At 38.0% G+C, this 12316-nt stretch overlaps 1 protein-coding gene across 4 annotated transcripts in view; it reads left to right on the top strand.

Annotated features, from left to right (window-relative positions):
• LIMA1 (LIM domain and actin binding 1) overlaps window positions 1–12316 on the top strand; it is an 83528-nt gene continuing 71212 nt past the window's right edge. For all 4 annotated transcript variants that reach the window (XM_077753363.1, XM_077753361.1, XM_077753362.1 and 1 more), the window contains exon 1: window positions 1–85. The gene's annotated coding sequence lies outside the window, so the exon portion shown is untranslated. The remainder of the gene's footprint in view (window positions 86–12316) is intronic.

The following is a 12316-nucleotide window of genomic DNA, read 5'->3' as shown; positions in this document are numbered from 1 at the left end:
GGTCGCGACAGGTGCGCAAGGCAGAGTGCCCGGGGACCCGTAGCCCCACTGGTAGCAGCACAGAGGAAAGACCGCCTTTAGCCAGGTAAGGGCCTTCTCTGTCCACATCTTGCACAGCCGGAGAGTGCGCAAGACCCCGGCATCCCTCCACAATCTCTCCAGCGACATCTGAGGCCGGGGGGTAGCACCAGAAGCTTGAACCCCTTCCCCCCGAGAGAGTGAGTGGAGGAACCGCTGATCCTGTTGCTCTTTCCTCAGTTCTGGGTACTGCGCTTGGTTTGGAGTAATTATGCAGGGCCGGACCTTTGCTTCCTGAGGGAAGGAGCTGATAGGACCACCTCATCCATCGGGAATACTCCTTTCTAACTATATACAGTTTCGGTTGTGGTGGAGTAGGAGGCACTTCATCAAAATTCAAAATAGTCTCCTAGGAATATATTCTGATATTCAAAAAACTACTCTTTTCCTTTCTTCATTTAAAGCCATTCCCTCTGTCTTCGATTTCTCCCCATTCCATTCTGCCTACTGAACTCTAAGGCACTTACACCCCTTTGGGGCATGTTGAGAATACAACAGTCTTTGCAGCTGAGTGTGTCATCCCCGAATCGCTGTCGTGTATATATCACTGACACCTGTCACCAATATATGTAGGTGTTAATATAAGGAAACTGTACACCCCTGGCTACACCTACTAAGCTTGAAGTTGTACGTGCTAGGAGCCAACCATCTGGCGTCCTTCCTTGCTTCCTTACTGGTGCTTACGAGTTTAGCTGATCCTAGCGAGAGATATTTGAACTACTATTGTCTTTCACCTAATTCCAGCTTTCAAAAGTCTGCCTAATCCAGATGGTTCTACTGACTTGGCCTGTTAAGTTAGTCGAAAGTACTTACGGAGTTACCCGCCTGGCGACAATACCCCTTTAGGGGAGAGGTCTTCTTTTGCATTATTCTTTCTTTTGCTGTTGATTTAAGTGGTTAAACACAATACTTTTATCCGCATAGTTACTAATACTATTCATGATTGATAAATATTTTAGAGACTATGAAATAACACTTTCTTCTGAGATCTGATGGAGACACAAAAGACGACCTTCAACAAACATTTTCTAAGTTTCTGTGGAGTAAGAGCCTGGCTGTAGGATGATTGTCTTAGGTAGACCTCCAAAAAAGTATAGAATTGGCAGCAGAGAAGGTTAAAAAAAAAGTTTGTGTGCACATATATTTCCTTGTTTTGCATTGACAGAACAATACTTAACATGACATTAAATAATTACTTTAGGAACTTATTTATTTCATTTTTTGGACAAGACAGTTATTGAGTGCCTCTTGTTTTGTCAGTCGTATTATGGTTTCAAAGTTCTGAACATCCCTACTCTAAAAAAGCTTAGTTAGAATCAAATGGGTTAGGCAGAATCAATAGATAAAACTTACAGGTTTGATGAAATCAGTGCTATGAGAGATGAGGCCAGAGTGCTATAGAATTATAGAAAATAGTTTTGTTTTTTTTAAATGTCCCTCTTCTTTTCCTTAAAAACAAAACAAAATAAACAGCAGCAACAACAAAAACTTTGAGTCTTAGGGAATTATTTTCCTCATATATTTGCATCGCTTTTATGTCCTACCTGGTGTTCTACCAACATTATGGCCTTTTGAAGATGGGATTAGGACTTGTCCTTAATTCTGCGGCAGTTCAGTGAATGGTTGGTGGAGCTATTTTTCACTATCCTGTAATGGGCCTCAAAGTGTTGTTATCATGCAGTCCCTGAACTGTAGAACTTCTGGGAATAGAATAGTGTATTGGCAACATTAGCAAAACAGTCCATTTGGTAAAATTGCTTCATTGTGCAATTTTGTTTAACTTGGTACAGTCCACTTTCGTTCCAGACTCTGATTAAAGGTGGGCCAAATTTCAACCTTCTGATAATTCTAAGAAGAGAAAGCTTCAGAAGTGAAAACATTTCTATTAACAGCGCATCTTGATGACAGAGGATATTTTTTCTTGCTAAGGTATCTTCAAAATGTCTCTTCTTTCTTTCCTTTCCTCTCCTTTTCTTTTCTTTCTGTTCTTTCTTTCTGACGGAGGACAGGATGGGTAAATGAGTGAAAGAGGAAAGGGTCAGAAGTGTTTGAGGATTCCTTGCAGAGTTTTGATGATCTGAAGTCTATGATAGTGTTAAGCACTTTCCATGTAACTACAGGCTTTTATTAATTGCCTGCTGTGTGCAGGTGATCTACTATACAGAAGATGAACATGATACAGTCCCTTCTATGTGAATATGTCTTACATTTTTTAAATAGAGATTCTGAGTTAATAAAACAGATGGTGGTTGTCTCATTTGGTAATTTGAGCCATGGTGCTTGACGGACACATTTCTTTGACAATTACTTACCTCCTTTCTTTCTATTTACACTCTAGGAAAGTGGTCTCCACTGGGAATTTTTGGAAAGCCAGTCAGTATTTGCATGTATTTTGGGTATCTATAGCAATTACCTTTTTCCCTTTAAAATGTTTTCAAGTACAATTTTAATTATTGTTCCTCTTGGGGTTTCAAATTCTTGGCTTTCCTCTGATATTCTTCCAACAATCAACTGTAACTAACTTAGGACTTCTGTACCAGAAGGGTTCATCAAAGACATATACACAGAGACACAAAAGAATTTTAGGAGCACAAGAGATCATTAGACATCTTTGCCATAAAAGGCCACCTAACCACAAATTGGGAGAATTTGTCAGCTTATATTGACAGCAAAACTGGCTTTCAGGTATTCTTAATTACATACTCCCAGAAATAGGTGACTTTTATTTAGATTGGAATTGTACTCTTTCTGCAAATAGGAAAATGTATGACTTGATTCCCAAGTCATGAATTTCCATAAGAAAAAACTTTTTTTCCCCCCCTTAAGGTTGCTATGGTCTTTTCTGTGTGTTTTGTGATAGGCAGCTAAAGTAATTTATTTTGGATTGTGTGCAGTAATCTCCAGGTGATGTTAAATTACTTAACACAGACTCTCAAGGTTCTTTAGTAACAAATGAGTGGTTGTCAACTGAGTAGTTTCTTAATGATTGTGGAATTGAGATTCTGTGATAAATGGTACTCTCGGTAGGACCATACTGATGTGTTTATTCTGTGGCTGGATGCAAAGTCCTTGAGACTCAGTCAAGTTATTGTACTAATGGAGACCTCTTTCTATTAAAAGGACAAGGTTTGACCCAACAAGCAATCCATTATTTAGCATGTCAAATGATTTCTTCATTCTTGAAAATGTTTCTAGAGACTTCACATTTGCTGTCATGAGAAGTTAACATGATACCATGATATTTTACGTTCTTTTTATTTTCTTTTAAATAATTTCTTCATGGGGCGCCTGGNGCTGTCTCTCTCTTTCTCTCTCCTAGAAATAAATAAAATATTAAAATAAATAAATAATTTCTTTTTAATGCTACACTGAAACTAAGAACTTCCGTCTTTAGGGGGGAAAATGCAACTTTTTGTTCTTCTGATAACAAGTATGGAGCCATTTTTTCTCTTATTTATCCTGTAACAGAGCTTACTGCATGGAAAATTTCACAAACCCTCAAACATGTTTTATCTTGTACTCCAAAGTATTGCCAATTTTTCTTTCATTGCCCATAGATTAGTAATCCTGATATACTTTGACTTGGTTTTAGATTTCCATAATCTTTTTTTCCACATAAACTGAAATTTAAGTGAATGGCCCAGGACTTCTTTTCCTCATAGTCAGTTTCACTGAGTAGGTAACATTTGTTCAGATTTGGCTTCCACCTCCAGCACTAGAAGAAACCTGTCTGCCCGTGCATCCTACCCAGTGATTTCCCCGTAATGGCCCCGCCACTGTCCTCCTTACTTACTACATGGCAACATTTGACCAAGTGGACAACTGCTTTGGTTCTTTCTTTTATTTGGCTTTCTTCTTTTNGCTTAACCGACTAAGCCACCCAGGCGCCCCTTATTTGGCTTTCTTGACATGACTTCACCTGGTTGTCCATCTTCTAATCTAACCCCTCCCATGCCCCTTCACCAACTCAGTCTTTTACTCCTTAAGTATGGGTTTTTTTCTTGGTTTAGCATCCTGTCCGTATAATACTCTCTCCCTGTGCAGTCTGATCTATTTCCACGATTTCAACTAACATCTTCATGTGAGTGATTTGCAGATTATTTTTAAACTTTTTTCATATTTTTCATATAAAGTTTCATAGGAAAAATTATTTCATATTTCAAACTTCATTTCACATTCTTATTTTATTTTCACATCTACAAATATGTATATACAGTTGGAAGATAAGAATTGCATATGCTTATTATAGAAAAACTTGAGGAAAAATAAATTATAAAGAAGGCAAAATATTCCATAATCTGTTCTAGAAGGAACTGTTTGGTATATTTCCTTTTGGTCTTTTTTTCCTTTGGTACACACACACACCCCACAGGTAATTTGGGCTCATCCTATTGCAGTAGATACAGTTTTGTATCTGCTTTTTCACTTTACATTATATCATCATTTTCAATGGCATCAAAATTATTTGAAAATAATTATAATGGATGTTCAATATCCTATTGTGTTGATGTTGCATAATTTAACTGTGTAGTTGGGTATTTCAATTGTTATAATATTATTAACAAGTGAAAAACATGAGAACAAATTAATGTATAAATCTTTGTACAGATTACTTAGTATTTTCTTAGGTTAGATTCCCAGAAGTTGAATTACTGGGTCATAGGGCATAAAAATTAAAAAACACTAAACCTGCTGCCAAATTGCTTTGCATAAAGACTAGACTAATTACCATTCTCACCTACAGTGACTGTGAGTACCCGTCTGAGTGCATCCTTCATAATATTGGATCTTATTTTTTAATTTTTATTAATTTGAAAAATAAAAGTGATTAAATTTGTATATAATTACTAGTGAGACCAAACATTTTTCGTACAGTCTTGTCCATTTCACTTTCTTCTGTGAACTGTCTTTTGTTTAATCCATTCCCATTTTTATTTGGGTCTTCACATTTTAATAATGTTGTTTTTTTGTTTGGGGTTCTTTATTGGGGACTTTGGGGGAAGGAGTACAGATTTTTATTAGGCCAAATTGAATGAGTGGAGTGATAAAGTGGAAAGTGTGCAGTAGTTCAGCTGGTGGTATTTGAAATGCCCACTGGTATGAGGAGCCAGAGCTTATGACTGTTGGAGAGGCACTGCAAAATGGGAAGGGTGCCTTCTGGAAAGTCAGGATTCCTAGCTTGGTGTTGGGAACCAACCACTTAGGTGATCTTGGGAAAGTCATTCATCCTCTCTGACCCTTATCTGTAAAGTGAAGAGGGTTCTTGGATTATTGATCCCAAAGTCCATACACCCTCTGTGCCGAAAGGATGACTTATAAGCCAGTGCTCTCTAGACATTATGAAATTATTTTTTGTCCCATCCCTAAGCCATTGTCCATTTTGGATATATAGAGCCCAAGGAAAAGGACTGGTTGTAGTAAAGGCTTAATGGAACCTAGAGGCAGAACAATAGAAATTGCAAAGATTAGTAATTTTTAGGCACTCCCATGGATTGACAGTTGGCAACCTAAGTCATAAGAGCCCTGCTGATATATGCCACAAGGCCCCACCATCTCTAATGGATATAAAGCAAATATCATTTTATGACGAGTGGTTTAAGTTGCAAGCCAAGTTACTTAACAACTTCCACTATTCCATACAGAAACTATTCATTTTGGGGGTTCTTCTTTGTTATTTGTATAAGCTCTTCATTTTAAGGATATTATTTGCCCTGTGGTCAAATGTTTAACTCGTTATTTGCCTTTCAATTTTATATGGTGTATTATTACTTATCTATAGATCTTTTTCTTTGGGATTTCTTTTGTTGCTTTTATGTTGTGAAGCCTTTTGCCTTCTGGAGATGGGTTAAGTATCCAGTTCGATTTCCTTCTAATTTTTATGGTTTTACTTTTTATGTTTAATTCTTTGTCTTGAATTTACTAAGGAGTACCAAAGCAGTATGTTTAATGCCCTTTGCATATCTTCTGAGCTCCAGATCCCAATCTCCAATTATCTGGCAAATCATGTGATAGGCCCTATGTACCAGGCACTTATGTCCACCTAGTTTCTGTAAGGAGAAAGCTTGAAGTTGTCTTGAAAGTTTTAGTCCTTCTCATTTCTCACATTTAATCAATCACATTTGATTGATTCTACCCCAACAGTGATAATGGCTCTTTGTCATTGCTCTAATTAATAACCCCCCCTTTTTTTTTTAGCTAGAGTCCTTAAAATTGGCTTCAGTTTTTTCCCTTTTAGTTCAGAGTTGTCACGAAAAAATAGAACACTGACTTTCAGAGTATGGTTTCCTTGATTACCTGTTTCAGAGTCACCTGGGGTGTTGGTTAAAGAAAGTAGGTTTCCAAGTCCCACCTAGACTTATAAACCAATATGTTTGGGGGAATGGGGTCTGGGAATCTGCAGTTTTAACAAGTACCGTAGGAGATTCACTTACACACTTAAAGGGAAGCAAAGCCCAAGTATCTTAAATCTAAATTTCTCTGAATGCCATTCAAGACCCCCACTCCCACACCCTGACAGCCAATTTTTCCAGGCTTATCTCCCCCATCACTACCCACCCACCTGGCATTGTAGCCATGCAGTGATTCATGGTTTCCTGGACCCACCCTGTCCTTTCCTGCCTCTGTACCTTTGCTCATGCAGTTCCCACAGCCTCCTGTTCCTCTCCCTCCTCCCACTCCTGCTTAAATCCTTTTCCTCAAGAGCTCAAATAAAGTGCTCTTTATTTTAAAAAATAAAGCCCTTTCTAATTTCTTCTATTTTAATCAGTGGCTCCCTCCCCAGTCTTCACTTAGCACTTTATTTTACTTTATTTTTTACCTTAATGCTGTCACTATGAATTATTGCTTACTTAAAAGATTATAAGTCTTCCAAGTGTGAGAACTTTGCCTTTCATTTTCATTTTGTAGTCATTATACATATAACAAGCAATTAAGTATATAAAGTATATGAAATATAGTTCATCTTGCAAACGGTATCCATAAAAATGTTTGGCTTTGTATCACACTTAGAATAAAATTAAAATCTTTTACCATTGCTTGTAAATCTTTATTTTATCTTGTTGCCACTCATCTCTGTCATTACCTCATACTTTTCATTCACTCCCTAGCCATATTATTCCTGTCTCAGTGCCTTTGCATTTGCTATTTCTTCACACTGAAAACTCCCACATCTGTTCTCTTCACCTGGCTGGCTCCGTATATCTCCTCCCTATCATTCAGGCTTCAGCTCAAATGGCATTCACTCAAAGAGGCCTTCCCTGACCACTATCTAAGGCACCTGCCCCTTTTCCTATCACCACTTCAGTTACTTTCCTTGCGTTTCCTTCACTCCACTAATCACAGTTTTTAATTGTCCTGCTTCCTCAATAGAATGGAAGCTTCACGAGAGCAGAGACCTCATCTGTCACCTTTAACATTATGTCTTTAGTAAATAGAGCACTGCTTGACATATGGTAAGTACTCAACAAGTATTTGTTCAATGCATGCATAAGCCTTGAAGATAGACTTCTTATTTTAACAAGTCCTGTTTTGGGGCACCTGGGTGGCTCAGTAGGTTAAGCGTCCGGGTTCGGCTCAGGTCATGATCTCATGGTTCGAGCCCCGCATCTGGCTCTGTGCTGACAGCTAGCTCGGAGCCTGGAGCCTGTTTCAGATTCTGTGTCTCCCTCTCTCTCTAACCCTCCCCTGCTCAGGCTGTCTCTCTCTCTCTCTCTCTCTATCTCTCTCTCTCTCTCTCTCTCAGAAATAAAAAAAAAAAAGTCCCGTTTTGGTTTGCAACTCAAAGCTTTGTTGCTGTTTTTTTAACGGATAGCAGCTAGTATAGTTCCATCAGGGTTCAAATCGGGTAGCAGCCTCTGAGGGTTTCTGAAGGTAGCAGCACAAATGGAGACTGTGATAGCCAGGATTCACTTCCATTTGAGTGCAGGTTTTCCAAGGTGTTCCCAAGGACCCAGGCCACTGTTTTACTACCGCTGTCAGCATCTACGTCCAGGGTTGTTACTGCTGGCCAATTCTAGTCTTTTAGCTCTCACTACATTTTTAAAAGCAAGCAAAACTAGAATCCAATCAACTGGAATCGACAAGCAACCAAAAGTTTTCTTCTGATTTCCTTCTCTAGAAGAAAAATAAGAAAGCTACCTAGAATCCTCAAGGAAAGATGAAATGACGTTCATTATATTTACTACATGCCTATTGATTTGAAAGATTTTTAGCAACAGCCTTAAGGTGTTTCCTGGGTGGCTCAGTTGGCTGAGTGTCTGACTCTTGATTTGGCTCAGGTTATGATCTCCCAGTCGTGAGATTGAGCCTCCTGTCACGCTCCGCGATGAACTTGCAACCTGCTTAAGATTCTCTCACTCTGCCCCCCGGGCCTCTTTCGTGCTTGTGCTGTCTCTGTCAAAAAACAAACAAACAAAACAAAACAAAAAACTCCAAAACCAAAAAAAAACAAACAAGGTGTTTCTTGTTAACATCTTGTCAAACCAGATAGTCTAACTCCTCAGTTGCCATTTCTTCCAGTTTCTCTTCATTGGGTAGACTTATTCTTTAATTCCATTTTTTCTTGAAACTGGCTTGAAATTTTATTAAAAATTACAGTCGTTTTTATGGCAACGTAGAGTTTGCAAAGTACTCTGGGTTTTTTGTCCCTTTTAATCTTTACAACCATCCCTTGTGAATGTTTTTGAGATGTAGAAACTGAGACCCAGAGAGGTTGAATGATTTTCCCATGTCATCCAAAAGCCCACTCCTCAGTAAATGCCTCTCAATAACTTTTTAAAACAGCATCATAATCTGATATCATTTTTAGAAAGTAAACATGAAAATATAATTGAAACATTAACATTATGCGTTTGTAACCAGTCCCTAAGAAATAAAATGCATAACATTGGTTGAGATAAGTAGCAAAATTTTATCACTTCTGTGGCTCTGTGGTTCGGTAATTCTTTGTTTGACCAGCCTCGGCTATGCTTGCCCTTGATTAAAGCATTGTTCTGGGTGAGCTGCTCAGATTTTTACAGAAAGGAAAGATTAGAGAACTTGCCTAGAGAAGAGTCACTTTTCAGCAAACCCGTTTTAATTCTCCTCTTGCCTGAAGGGATTGGTTCAATTGATCTGAACTGGCTTTTCAGATTGAGCAGGTCCTGAAAAAAAAAAAACACATCATCTAAAATTTCAGATAAGAAGAATGGAAGCCAGGTCCTTCCTGGAAATGGCCAGGAGTGAAACTAAGAAGCCCTGTATTTGGAGAAAACTCAATTAATTATTAAGGACAAAGGACTGGTATAAGGAGGTTATATCCTTAATGGAAGCAGACTTCTTAAAATAAGCGTACATATTTCTTCTGCTTTGACCTTGAAAAGAAGATTCTTTAATTAGCTCCTTTGTCTCAATTAAGCATGTAATTGGCAAGACCTGTGCGCATGTAGTTTATAGACATTCAATTATGTAGGTGGGCCTTTGTTTTGATATGTGGCAACTGAGAACTAGTATAATACTGTTTTTTATTCATATGACAGATGTTTATTGAGTCCCTACACTGTACCAGGCACTGACATTTGATGCATCTGATGTTAAAGTATGGACTGGTACAAAGGTTAAAGGAGAAACAGGCTATTCACAGCAAATCTAGGCTTTCTGTAATGGTCTCCATTGACTGTAAATTTCCACATTATTTTTCCAGTTAATTGTGCCTTTGTCTACTTTTCACTTTAAATTTGAAATTACTGACATAATTATCTGCTTTTCTACATGCTGATAGAGATTTTCCTTACTCTGTACAAAAAATACTGAAAAAAGAATCAATCCATTGGATTATGTTTGTCCTTACAATGAGTTAATTATCAACTGGGCACAGGGAGGATGAAGAACCATGCAGAAAAAAATAACAAATTAGGTTTGAGAGAGAGGTAGAATCAAACTTGGAGTAGATTGGGTAATTTTTAATTTAAAGAAGAAAAAAAAGATTAGAAAGAATCTTGAGTGGTTCTTTGCGACCTAAAATTTCAGACCAAAGTCCATTTTAAAAGCTGTAACTACAGGTTACTCTTTTACCTGTCTAAATAAGATATGTGAATGTTACCACAATTATGTAAAAAGCTAATTTGGGTTTCAAAAGTGCAAGAAGATAAGATAGTCAAATTAATGAATAAAGTAATAGAAGCCATGTAGGATGGTGATAATTATATCATCTTCCAGGTAGAGTTTTTAGAGAGGTGTTAAGAACACCTAAAATTTAAATATTTTAAACAGTACAATTTGAGAGAGATTTAGACTTTTGGATGCAGAGAAAAGGTGTCAGGATTTTAAGCAGATCTGATGTTCCTGGTAGTCACTGACAGTTTCTCAGAGATGACATTCGAGATGCCCTTTTTTTTTTTATTGCTGATATATCGAAAATAAGTTGACTCTGAAATACAGTGTACACTAGAATGGCAATTCTAATTTATTCTCTGTGCAAGAGGTCATTTTATTTTCACCCCAGCCTCCTAAGAAATGAATAAGTTAACATTTCTTTGGCCTTTCTGGGCCCTCAGTTGCCTCATCTGTAGAGTGGGACAATAATATTCCGAGTGTGCTACTGTGAGGATTAATAAGTCTATATATGCAAAACAAAACAGAATCTGACACATGGTAAATATTCAATAAACATTAGTTATTTTTATTACCACCACCACTGTTACTTTATAAGCACTTATTTTAGCACTGAGCTAAAGGAACATTTTAGAGATGATGAGACTAAGGCTTAGAGTAATTTTCCTAGTGTTACCCCATAAGCAAGTAGCAGACTCAAGATGCGACCTAGGCTGAAAGTAACTGGGGGCAGAATCAGCTTAGATGTAGAACAGACTGGGGCATTTGCCTAACCCTTACCCATCCCTTCTAGTTTCAAGACACTTAGGAAAAGACTGCTCCAGACCACCCCCCAGATACCAGGAACTTGGTGTTTTGCAGTAAGTAGTCAGAGCATGGACATTAGTGTCTGCCAGACTGTCCCAAATCTTGGCTCTGCCACTTACTAGTTGTGTGATCTTTGCCAGGTTTCTAACCTTTCTGAGCCTCAGTTTCTTACTCTGTAAGATGAGAATAAAATTATTTGTTTTGGGGCACCTGAGTGGCTCAGTTGGTTAAGTGTCCAACTCTTGATTTCAGCTCAGGTCATGATCTCACAGTTGTGAGTTTGAGCCCCGAGTTGGTCTCTGACCTGGCAGCATGGAGCCTGCTTGTGATTCTGCTCCTGTCCTGCTTGCTGTCTCTCTCAAAATAGATAACTAAACTTAAAAAAAAAAAAAATTGATTCATAATATTATAGGGACTATGGGAATAAAACCAAATGGAATGAATTACCCTGCATATGACCAGTACTCAATAACTTGTCCCCAGGCTTATGCTAAGGTGGCCCACTTTTTTTTTTTTTACCTGATTCTATCATAGTCCATCTAAATGGTAGGTGATTAGGGCCTGTATCTGCCTCCCTGCTGAGGCCTAATAAGCCTGGGATCAAACCAAATCTAAACTCCCAAAGCTGTTTTTACATTGGAATCATAGGGGACTCTTTGAAGAAAAATTCTCATGTAGAAGTGTTCAGCTCTACATGAGAGATTCAGATTCCAAAGATGATCCTGATAGTCAAAGCACCCTTCCCATCCCTCCCTCACCACCTCACCCCTGACTCCTGCACAATTAAGAAGCGATATTGGCTAGTGGAGGGTAGCAGCTAAAGCACAACCCCAAACAGTAATCTTAATGCTTGGATTGTTGGTGTCAGTGGGAATATTAATGAGTAGTCAATGGGTGGGTGCCCTACAAAAGGGAACTCTACAGAAACGATCTCATCTGTATAGTCAAACAACATTTCTGTTTGCAAAGAATATTAATGAGATCTGGATAGGAATCAGACACCAGGAAAGGACAGCTGCCTTGAGAGGTAATTTGAATTGTACAAGGAGTTACCCATGACATTACTAAAGTCCTTGTGCTATTTTAAAAAAGTAAGTTGTAAAGATAATAAACAATTTATAAACAGTGTTTTAAAAATAACTGTAGGTTCAATAAATAAATGTATTCAGGGGCCAGCACATATTTGAAAATATGTTCAACCTTCCCCATGAGTAAAGGGATGAAAAGTAAAACAATAATGTACCAATTTTCATACATCTAGCAGATTGAAAAAAATAAAAAGTGTTAGTAATGCTCAGTATTCACAAGGATGTAGAGAACAGTCTTTCACATGTAGCTGATG

Source organism: Crocuta crocuta, unplaced genomic scaffold (genome assembly GCF_008692635.1).
Source record: "Crocuta crocuta isolate KB4526 unplaced genomic scaffold, BGI_CrCroc_1.0 scaffold30, whole genome shotgun sequence".
NCBI classification, from domain to species: domain Eukaryota; kingdom Metazoa; phylum Chordata; class Mammalia; order Carnivora; family Hyaenidae; genus Crocuta; species Crocuta crocuta.
The sequence above is the reverse complement of the archived record's forward strand: the minus strand, read 5'-3'. Positions and strand labels throughout refer to the sequence as shown.